Source organism: Mizuhopecten yessoensis, unplaced genomic scaffold, assembly GCF_002113885.1.
Source record: "Mizuhopecten yessoensis strain PY_sf001 unplaced genomic scaffold, ASM211388v2 scaffold1859, whole genome shotgun sequence".
Classification (NCBI taxonomy): Eukaryota; Metazoa; Mollusca; class Bivalvia; order Pectinida; family Pectinidae; genus Mizuhopecten; species Mizuhopecten yessoensis.
Window position 1 is genome coordinate 59358 of NW_018404257.1, and position 12516 is coordinate 71873.

A 12516-nucleotide genomic window follows, 5' to 3' on the forward strand; every position below is an offset into this window, starting at 1 on the left:
AAATATCTGTAGATTTCATTCAATGTAAAATACATCAACAGTTACCTATTTCAATGATTAAATGTTATTAATTTATAGGCTTATTTAGTTGTGCGAGAATAGTCCTTTAATATTAACCACATTTCTGGTGTCTGTACATGTCTCCGTAGACTGTAATACTCTATTTACAGATTCAAGTTCTCTCCATGTAGAGCTTTTACTCTTTTCAACCTCTGTCCAGGGTTCAATGATCTTAATTCATGAATATAAAATTTGAAGTATTGCAAGTAAGTTTTGTTTATTAACAAGAGTAAAGTAATATCCTATAAAGGCAGTACGTCTCATAGATGATAACAAAAATAACAATATCACAGCTACATGTATACCGGCTACATGGCCAAACTCCCAACCCTACTACTATTCATAGACGGACGGCATTGTGCCTATATAAATCTACATAATAGGACCATTACATTAGGAGAATTTAAATCTACAGGCCTTCTCCCTAGATACCGTACCTATAGTTGGGTAGCACTACATAAAAGAGCGAGTCAGACAGTCATGACACTTGGAAACCTGACTGACGACCTTGACTAGCTTGCCAACTTTTATGCTCAACAGAATAGTGCTCAAAACGATCAGTTTAATTTACATCTATTTCTCAACTTTTACATTCCTCCCTCCTAAAGACAAATGTTCACAACCATTTTGGCAAATTCCATGCACAATTGGGAAATTAAAAAAGAAATGTTAAATACAATCTCATAAATAATCCTTTACTTTCAACAAGAGGCCCAGGGGCCTTAATAGCTCACCTGGTATTTTATTTTTCAATTTAAAACCTGCTGAGTACCATTCAGGTTTATCAAAGGAGTACAAGTAACAAAGTTGCATCTTCCATTTATAAATATTCAATTCCCTTTGCCCAAAGATTCTCTAAAACAAGTTTGGTTAGGTTAAAATCCCTTCAACGGTACAGAAGGAGAAGGATCTTTAATGTTTTCCTCTATTTCCCCTAATGGGCCCCACTAATCTGCCCCAAAGAAGGGGAATCCACACACCTCAGTTTAAACAAAATTGATTCTTTTCTCCCTAAGCATGCTTCAGACTGCATTTGGTTTAAATCCCTTCACTTGTATAGTAGGAGAAAAAAAATCCTCTATTTCCCCTATTGGGCCCCGCTCCTATGCCGCCAGAAGGCCCACACCCTCCGTTTATACAAACTTGAGTCTCCTTTGTCCAAAGATGCTCTAGGACAAATTTGGTCAAAATCCTTCAATTGGTTGAGGAGAAGATTTTTAAAGATTTACCTATTTTCCCCTATTTGGCCCCGTCCCTCTGCCCCCAGGGGGACCATACCCTCCGTTCATACAAAACTGAGAACCCTTTGGCCAATGATGCTCCAGACNCACACCCTCCGTTTATACAAACTTGAGTCTCCTTTGTCCAAAGATGCTCTAGGACAAATTTGGTCAAAATCCTTCTATTGGTTGAGAAGAAGAAGATTTTTAAAGATTTACCTATTTTCCCCCTATTTGGCCCCACCCCTCTGCCCCCAGGGGGGTTATACCCTCCGTTTATACAAAACTGAGAACCCTTTGGCCAATGATGCTCCTGACCAAATTTGGTCAAAATCCTCTGAGCCATTCAGGACAAGTATCATTTTAAAGGAAAAAGTTGACGGACGCCGGACACCGGACGCCGGACGACGGACGCTGCACCATGGGATAAGCTCACATTCGGGCCATGTGAGCTAAAAATCACCAAATATTTACAACATGGTGAAATCATTGGAAAAATGTACAAAGATTCCAATTTACATAGACGTATATATTTCTGGGAAAACACCCTAGCTATTCACAATATTGTGCACTATCAATTTCACAACATACAGTTACACACCATGTTAGCACAATCAACTCTTCTGACACACAGGTACAAGTATCAACCCATATGCATAAGATTTCACTCGCAGAAGGATTAATCTTCAATTGCCACTTTATATAAATTCCAAAAATATACTATTCAAACAAGATAGACATCAGGTTCATAATCAAAATTCAGTTTATCAATGACATCAACATCGATTTATTCTCAATAATACTAACATTTATATTTATATCATATTTTGAAATCCCCTTAGAGGCGACCAACTAACACCTCAAAATATATCATTTAGTTCAACAATTGTGGGGCACATATAAATTGACAACATGATGATAATCCCCCTTGTAACTAATTACTGTCAAACTCTTTAAAGTTCACATCCACAGGATTGTACCACTCCTGGGAGATGGGCCTTCTGGGAAGCCAACGTGACCGATCACGGATCAAGCCACGCCCATGACCAAGGGGCAGAACCTCTTGGGTCTCCCACCACTGTGACTTGCGGAACTGTGAGGGCAGCACCCCTCTGGGCTTCCTACCGCGGGTGCACAGCTTCCCTCCTCCTGACGGAGGGCCATTGAAGCAGACACCCTCACACTAGGCATGAAGGTGTCTCCCCAAGTTAGTATCCTCCTTTCCCATCACCGCACTTCTCCTTCTAGCCTCCTCCAAGGTCAGCCGATGTCAATAACATAATGTAGCTGTACCTGATTCCTCCGCGGCAACCTGAATGCACATTGATTACAATGAAAATACATCACTGTTGGTAGTTGGATGTGAATCCCAGAGCCTCTTCAGGGCGTGAAATCTGTTATAGATCTGAAGCCCACACTCGGCCATAATGCATGCCATGCCCTCCAGGTTGAACGCAGACCATCATTCACCTCCTCAACCTCCTGTAGTTTTACTGTTATTTGTAGAATATCCATGTCCATCCGAGTCGTAGCTGTTACCGCAAGCTCATCCATACCAGGTAATTTTCTAACAAAGAAAAAGGTACAAAGATTCAATTAAGCTTATTATTACACATACCATATATGTACCTCAATCACAAAGTGAAGCGAACCCTCATTACCCAGCATGATGTTACTGCTTTTTATTTATTTATTTATTTAGGACACAAGATGCCTACATTTGTCACACGAATAATTGAGTTATTTTTCTTTATTATATGACCCTATGGAGAGTACCAAGACAGAGGCTTGATCATCCTGCCTACTCTAGTTTGACATGGAGTTGTCTCCCCTGGACTATCACTGTCTAACTGCACCCTGGTGTTGGTGTCATAGATATCCACCCCACTCCCCCAACCAGTTTCATCTTCAGAGACTAGCGTTACCTCCTTCCACACCTGGGGTGTAGTACTACCCAGGTATGGTTTCAAAAGGTCAATATGTACCACTATCGGTTTAGAAAGGGGTGACTTCTGTATTTTTTATTAACATCTGTCAAGTCTTTGCAAGACTTTGTACGGACCTCAGTCCAACCCTGTTCATAGCAGGTAAATAAATTCCCCTCTCTTTTGAGCCTCAATCATAATAGGTTTTCTGTCTAGTGGCTGCCTCCCCTAGCTTCATATGCACAAACTCAAATGCGACCCTTATCGCACCCTGTACCCATGACACATATTCTATATGTCATCTAGGCTCAGACTCTGCTGGTAATCCTATCATTATGTCCAATGGACACAAGATCTTTCTACCTAACATGACTTAAGGTTCCGTTTACACTTCGTGCTGCTGTGTCTAGTGGCCCTATATGCCATCATTTAATATGGTAAGTGGTAATCCCATTCATTAGTATTCTCATTTACAAAAGCAGACAACATCTCCACTAGAGTACGATTTAATCTCTCGACCAGTCCATCGGACTGAGGCCTGAATGGGGTGGTTCTGGGTCCGTATTCATGAAACTGTTCTCATGCTCAAGTGTGAAATTTGTGCTAAAGCCCAATTTCTTTTTCCTATTATAAATTCATAAAAAAGAGAGTTAAGCCAAAAAACTGTTTCCAATGTTTACATGTGACTTTTTGATCGTTTGACAAGATTTAAGCGAACTTCAAGAAAGTTGATTTGAGCACAGAATCCATGCTTGAGCATGAGAACGGTTTCATGACACATGCGGCACCCCTTCCTTGCATTCCCATTCGCACTAGGGCAGGGAGAACTGTTAAACCACCAGTGAAATTTTCACCTTAGATAAATGGGGAGATCATATATAGAAGTACAGTATAACCTGTCTAAACCAGCCCCTGTCTAATTCGAATCCCTGTATAAACCGACTGATATGTGGTCCCGGCATATTCCCTATATAATCATTAAACCCTGTATAAACCAGACACTATCCTAAAATTGCTCTCGGCCGGCTACATTGTTAACAAATTAGCACTATCCATTGTCAGGTCGTGTCACGGTGGACTGTGAGGCGCCCGATGGGTTATTTACCTGTGATTGTTATAACTTACGTGAGGTGATCGACGCCTACTCACAATCCATGCGAGATTTTATTATACAATATAGCGTGAACTTATTTGATATGTATTTTTGATAATAAATGACATACATGATTGTGGAGAGTTTAGTTGTAGCTTGGCTTCAGGATGAATCGTACATGCACACCATCCAAACAGAAAAAACGATTGTTGGGTTCAATGAAATTCCATCCCCGAAGTGGTCTCGGAAGGAATTAGATTTGGGAAACAAATTGAATTGTTAAAAACTTCGGAAATATTTCCAAAACCGACTCAAAAGGAACTTTCCAAACTGTATGCAAAACACATTTTTTTGTATTTTCAAAAGATGATATGCTGACCCTGTATAAACCAGACACCTGTGTAAACTGGCCAAATAGTTTGGTCCCTGTGACATCCGGTTAAGACATTCTGAAATGTTTCACTGAATTATAGTCATGTTTATTTTGGGGTTACTATTTGGATATTGTTAGTATAAGACTATTTCATATGTACCGGAGGTGGATAGAGAATTCCTCCCTCGAGATCATAAGTTGGGGTAAACCCTGAGGCTTTGCCGAGGGAGGAATTCTCTATCCACCTACCGTTATATATGAAAGAGTATTTTTCTCCCATATCTACCATTAACAATAAAATACTTCACCTCTCAATGCCCACAGACGGTCGCCATCTTCAGTTTTTTAAACACTTTCTCCGTGGTTTAAAAAAAAAAATAGCAGTAGAAATAAATTCTCCATACCCTCAAACCGCAACGTTGTTGCACGCATAAAAACAACACATTTCCATGATAACTAATAGTTGTTATTTAACTTTCTATTTTCCATACGGCATGTTGTGAGTGCCATCTTTGAACCTCATCGCTACATACTGTACATTTCATTTATTGCACAGAAAAATATAGTTCCTAATTTTAAATGGAAAACAAACTATGTTTTTGTTGTCAAATTTTGAATTCATGACTGATCATGGTATTAATTAAATTAATATAAATGAAATTATAGATACAATTAACCCTTAGGCTGCTACATTGATTTCTATATAAAGGGACGCCACTGCTGAATTAATTATTGAAATATAAATTAATTTACTTAATTTTTCAAATGCGCATAACTTGAAAAATATTTGTTATATGTGAATAAAAGTTACAGGAAAATTGTTCGTTATTGACTCTAGTTTATATTAACGTTTTCGATTCTAAAGATCATTTTAAAATTGATTTTGTCAGCAAATGTGATTGGAAAATGATAACAGAGATTATAAACTTCATTTATGACATAAGACGCTGTACATTTACACGGAGATTCTCAGGTAAAAAGGTCAGGTATTTCATCAAGAATTGCATGCGATTTGCTACAGGTTTCAGGTCGTTATTCAATATATTTATTGTCACAGTCGGCATATAGATATATCTTAGATACGGTCTAGTTTATGATTGAATCATCGATAAATAGTTTGAAGAAATCAATCGGCTCAAAACTTATCAATGTCAATGTTTAATTCGGCCTCACCTGCAGACGGTCCGCCGATATTTTCATGTTTGCGTTGGGCACAAAGCCGTTCATTGGAAAGTTACATATTATGTTACACTGAAGTATTTCCACATCAACCATGTCAAACCCTTTAAAACCTTTATTATCATCGTAGGTGACGCTGGAGAATAAATGTTCACCATCATATTTATCACTTCAATCTACACGTCCGCCATTTTTATGACATTTTTTTTCCGGTTTGAAATTCTCTCGCACATGATTATTACTAGGGTACATTGCCGGGAATATCGAAAGTAATGACAAAACAACCAATCAGAAGCCTTCTAATATACGCTTTCGGGTTTGGTATAGCAACAGTCCGCTTTCACACTTCCTGTTTACTGATCAAAAACCTACAGACTGCGCGCCACTATTGTGGTGCGTAGCACTGACGGCCCGACTTTTCGAAACCACTATTGTGGCACGTAGCAGCCTAAGGGTTAATGAATGGGACCCTTTCGGCTGTGACGTCACAAGTTCAATGCCCATTTTTAGTACTTCAGGGGCTGAAATATCACCCCCAGTTCCGGAAGTGTAAAAGTGCCAACTTCAGTGAGTCCATGTTTCCTGGCTGAACCAGACTGATGAGGGCACATTCCGTGAAAATATTTTCTCAGGACCCGAAAGCCCGGAGCAGTCTGATCTTCAAGGACCTCAGATGAAACTACACAATGGAAACATGGACATTATAACAAAACGTTTACCCGCTGTGCTTGATGCGACTGTTTCGTGCTACTCCGGTGACTGCTCCAAATGTAAACAGCATTCTGTGGTGTGCTCTGGGGGTGACAGTGACAACTGGTGGACACGCTCATTGTTCCTGAGTGCCAACAAAATGCATGACCTGCAGATGACAACAGATGATGAGATGTTAGTGCTGGAACTACTGAAGATGAAACGCAGCACCAAGACAGTCCAATCAATGCGACTCAACACATCCACCCAAAAGAATGAGGGATGTCACCGGACGCTGAATGTTTCCTTGCCAAAGTACCAGAATTTCGGAAGAAATGTCGAGGGACGGTTGGACAACACAGTTTTAGCCGAAAATAATACAGCGGGCAAGGCCACTGAGCAGAAAGTAGAACATCTTGGTGGAACTCTGAGTAAGGAGGTTATATATAGACATCAGCTGGACCTAATAAGGAAATTTATCAGCGCCAGCAATAGGACAAACCTGATGTCAAGAAGAGAAAACTTGAGTTGTTGGTGGAACAGCACAGGGAGCACACAAACAGGTTAAAGTCTGCCAGGAAGTCCGACTACAGGAAAGGTCAACTTGATCCAACACTGCATCGACCCAGGGGAGACAATCAACCTCAGGACCACCTGTATTGAGAGAAGAAGAAAAATGTAACAAAATAAAATACAAGTTACATAATATGACTACCTTAAGAAGGAACCTCCACGTGGTGGTAGTCGGACAATGTTGTATCTGTGTATACAATAGCTAATCCCCTCAAATTTTGTGTTGTGTTTTCAATCAAGCCACTTTTAATTTAAACATACAATTTCTAAAACCTACATGACCATAGCATAAATTTGAACTATAGCAATATTGCCTGTTATTATTAATGAAATGATGCTCTAAACTAATGTGATTTACAATTACACACAAACTATTGTGGCACAAATGGGAGCAATCGGGGCATATCACTTCTAATGTCTAATTTCTTATCGAAAACCATGAATGACAGTCTATGGGCATGTTTTTTTTCCATTTCAAATCCCTGGGATCTCTGAAACTGATCAGTCCATATTTTACATTCTTTGTTAATGGTCCCTGTCAGATTCTACATATTCCATTTTCTGCAATGATAACTGAATTTTCTAATATTCTGGATTGATACAATTCGAAGAATTCCTCCATTTTAACTTTTAAAAATCAGGTGTAGGAATACATAAAAACGCATAATATATGTAAATTTTAGTGTCTATATTTAAACACTATGCCATTAAAAAACAACAGTACCACGGGGCGGAACAAAATACGCCCATCAAATGCCATATAGTGTTATGTACTTTCTTACATTGAAATAAGATCTGCATCATTCTAAGAGTGGTTAACCGATATGCTATAAACAAGAGGCCAGGCCAATGGGCCTTCACGGTCACCTGATATATTTATAAGAGAGTTGATTTATGTTTTTAACATGACCTGGAATATTATTCAAAGTGACAAAAAACAATAAAACCACCTTATTCAATATCTAGCATACAGATTTAAGACTGAAAAGTATTTGAAACTAGCACCTCTGATTCTAAACAAGGAAAATGAAGAAATTTTAGCACACTGACTCCTTTGGGCCCCACCCTACAGCTCTTGGGGGTAGGGCTGGCTCAAAATGTTCAAAGTATCAAACTGTCAACTCAGGGTTACAATTCCAAGTTATTAACATGTAATATTCAAAGTATAATTTGCGATTATAAACCATAAAAAAAATTGCCCCCCCCCCCCCTCCTTCCCCAGGGGTAAACGTGAGACCTTAGCTAGGGTCATACAATTCACAATTTTGGTAGAGCACCTAAAATCCCTTCCATCTATGAAGAGTATTTGATTCTACCATATCAGGGCTGATATGTGAATACCATCAAACTGCTATCCAATACTAATAATGCTAACCCAAATTGAATTACATCTAACAGAAATTAAACAAATGTTGATCCAAAATGTGATTTCCCTATATAAACTATATTAAAGTTTACCCCCTCCCCAGGGGGAAACGTGAGACCCCGGGGTCATGAAATTCACAATTTTGGTGGGCACCTAAAGACCCCTCAGGCCCCTGGGGGCTGGGGACCATATAATTCACAATTTTGGTTGACCTTTGGCCATGGAAGGTTTCAGCAAAATTTCATTGAAATTGGTTCAGGGGTTTTGGAGAAGAAGTCGAAAATGTAAATTGTTTACGAACAGACGAAAGACGATGGACGACGACGAACAAAAGGCGATCGCAAAAGGTCACTTGAGACTTTGTCTCAGGTGACCTAAAACTGTAGGAAAAAATCAATTGTGACCTCAGTCCATATTTGAAATTATCATTTACTTGCTTGATATATCGACCTAAAAACATATGTGATACTGTACCATTCCAATTGTCCATATTGCCCGCCCGTGTAATAACCTATCGATATCAGCCCGCATATCTGGTGATTTCACTGCGCTTCCGGATATATCAGCCCACATCCGAGTCTTCCATTTATAAATATTCAATTCCCTTTGCCCAAAAATTCTAGTTCCCTTTGCCCAAAGATTCTCTAGAACAAGTTTGGTTAAAATCCCTTCAACGGTACAGAAGGAGAAGGATCTTTAATGTTTTCCTCTATTTCCCCTAATTGGCTCCACTCATCTGCCCCAAAGAAGGGGGTCCACACACCTCAGTTTATACAAAATTGATTTTTTTGTCCCTAAGCATGCTTCAGACTGCATTTGATTTAAATCCCTTCACGTGTATAGTAAGATAAATAAATACCTCTATTTCCCCTATTGGGCCCCGCCCCTATGCCCCCAGAGGGGCCACACCCTCCGTTTATACAAACATGAGTTTCCTTTGTCCAAACATGATCTAGGACAAATTTGGTCAAAATCCTTCTATTGGTTCAGAAGAAGAAGATTTTTAAAGATTTACCTATTTTCCCCCTATTTGGCCCCGCCCCTCTGCCCCCAGGGGGACCATACCCTCTGTTTATACAAAACTGAGAACCCTTTGGCCAATGATGCTCCAGACCAAATTTGGTCAAAATCCCTTCATCAGTACAAAAGGAGAAGGATCTTTGATGTTTTCCTCTTTTTTCCCTAATGGGCCCCACCCATCTGCCCCAAAGAAGGGGGCCCACACACCTCAGTTTATACAAAATTGATTCTTTTGTCCCTAATCATGCTTCAGACTGCCTTTGGTTTAAAGCCCTTTACTTGTATAGTAGGAGAAAAATAATTCCTCTATTTCCCCTATTGGGACCCGCCCCCAGAGGGGCCACACCCTCCGTTTATATAAACTTTAGTCCAAAGATGATCTAGGACAAATTTGGTCAAAATCGTTCTATTGGTTGAGAAGAAGGAGATTTTTAAAGATTTTCCTATTTTCCCCTATTTGGCCCCGCCCCTCTGACCCCAGGGGGACCATACTCTCCGTTTATACAAAACTGATAACCCTTTGGCCAATGATGTTACAGACCAAATTTGGTCAAAATCCTCCAAGCCGTTCAGGACTAGTAGCGTTTTAAAGGAAAAAGTTGCTGGTCGCCAGACGCTGCGCCATGGGATAAGCTCACTTGGCCCTTAGGGCCAGGTGAGCTAAAAATCACAGAATTGAGTGTAATGCTTGGGAAGTTTGTCAGCACACTTGCTATACCATTCTAAAGTTCCATGAGAGTTCATGTTCAAATCTTTTGATTCTGAGTTTACACATTGTAGATGGGTGTCAAGTTCTCCTCATATCTTCTCTAGCAGAGGAATAGGAATATTTACTGACTGTTCATACAGACCTGTTCCTTTAAGAGTGAGTGTCCTAATTCTGCAGGGTCTGGTCTGTTCCTCAATAGCAACTGTGTCAGGAGTTTCTAATTGGTTCTCTATGATGTGCAATGACATAAAGGCATTGACCAGTGTCTCGCTAGGGTGTAGACGGTACCTGTTAAAATTGTACATGGTCGAGATCTGTTTGACGATTGTCAAATTTTTCTCTATTCGGAGATGTGTATCATAATGAAGGCAGCTCTGATGTTATTCCAGAAAACTAACAAATACAATCAACAATTACACTGACCAGAAATTGGTAACTACAAGTATCATAGACAGTTTGATCAATATTATTATATACTAGCAAGAAGCATCAATTAGTATGCAAGGACTCTACTAAAGAAAACTAGAACTGTAAGCTAAAGGCTAACTAATACCCCCCGTTCCTATATAAACTAGACCTGTAAGCTAAAGGCTAAATAATACCACCCGTTCCTATTTAAACCAGAACAGTAAGCTAAAGGCTAACTAATACCCCCGTTCCTATATAAACCAGAACTGTAAGCTCAAGGCTAAATAATGGCAAAGCATTGCAAAGCAATCCATAGTCTCCCACCGGTAATGATTTCTATATTCACTGAGCCATACACTTAGAGTCACCTGCATGCCCCCGATTACTATTTCAACAATGTTGTTATCTTCCCTTGAATAGATTTCATTTGAATAACGTTTCGACTACAGAGTTGTGTTCCTTACATTGAAAATCTCCAATGATGAAAGTGTGGGGGAAACAAGCTGTCGTAACAATTTTTCTTACCCTGGACAGGTGTTTCCGCACTTTTACCGGTGTGAGATTTCCTTGTCTCACCCTAGGGTTGAGACGGGGGGATTCCCCTTTTCATAACAATGGCATGACATCACTTCAACAATACAATGACGTCACGTCAACAATCCATCAACGTCACGTCAACCCTGAATTTAGCATGAAATGTTCTCATTACATTGTGTATATGATACACTATGGTAGAACAGGGGAAGAGAAAAAGAATCATTCACCCCCTTGTGGGTGAGATAGGGGAATCTCAACCCTTAGGAGGGGAATCTCAACCCTTAGGGGAAGATTCTTAAGTTGCCAAACACTCGGCAAAGCCTAGTGTTTGGCAACTTAAGAATCTTCCCCCTCGGGTTGAGATTCTCCTATCTCACCCCCAAGGGGGTGAAAGATTCTATTAGTAAACAACGTCGTCGTGGCAGTCATGGCCGACACGCAAGCTTGAGGTAAAAACAGCTATTTTAAATGTAAACGAAATGCATTAACTGACAATAATAACAACGATGTCCAATATCAACTGCTAGACCATGACTGCGACGAAACAAAGTGACACTGGTTCACACATTGAAGAGACGCCGACTACTGAGGACCCTACTATTGACAATTTGACTGATGAGCCGACACTGACGTCCGATGAGGATCCCTCCAGTACTAGTGATCACGAATACGCCAATAAATTTTTAACCTGGTCGCAGGGTAGACGAGTGGTTGAACTTGCGGATTTATCTGATACCTGGACCAGAAAGGTTGTAAGGAATACGGTACTAGGCTACGATTGTGCAATACCCAACAGACCCTGGTCTGGGAAGTATTTTATACATACAAGTAAGTGTATCACACGACATCACAATAGTCAAGATTATATTTTATATTTGTGAAACATAAGTCCCAAATAACTGACTTTCTCCTATAAAAAGTGTTTGGTGTGGTGGAGAGATGCCACATAAAAAAATGAAGGAGTGAGTGCGTTATTCCGGTGTGTATATAAAATCGTCTACAAGTAGTACATGTATGTATTCAGTGTGAGGGTTGACGTGATGGTGGGGTTTCAGGGTATATATAAATGTGGCATTACCACGTCAAAAGGAAGAGAAACGTCAAAACAAGATATAATCTCTTACAACAACGCAAAAAAACATGAACTAGGAACCTTACATTGTTATGTCAAGTATATATACTGTAAAAGTGTAAACATATAGGGTGTAAACATATTATAAATATTGATAATTGAATAATCTGTTTTCAGTACACACAGATGAATTGCAAGGTAATCACAGACGTTCCAACTGGAAAGAAGCACAATTGCACCACAACATATGGGATGTCAACACTATAAACTTAGAGCTTGTAAGTACATATA

General features: G+C 39.7%; 1 long non-coding RNA gene across 2 annotated transcripts; it reads right to left on the minus strand.

The window, feature by feature from the left end:
• Positions 1-1686: 1686 nt before the first annotated feature.
• Positions 1687-11186, minus strand: LOC110441425. Of its 2 annotated transcripts, XR_002461871.1 has the most exons (4): positions 10351-11186; positions 7043-7194; positions 6570-6709; positions 1687-2847 (listed from the first exon to the last, which is right to left on the minus strand). It is a non-coding gene; the product is annotated as an uncharacterized LOC110441425 (long non-coding RNA). The 2 variants fall into 2 exon arrangements; XR_002461870.1 differs by lacking the exon at positions 10351-11186 and having other exon boundaries at positions 7043-7849.
• Positions 11187-12516: the final 1330 nt, after the last annotated feature.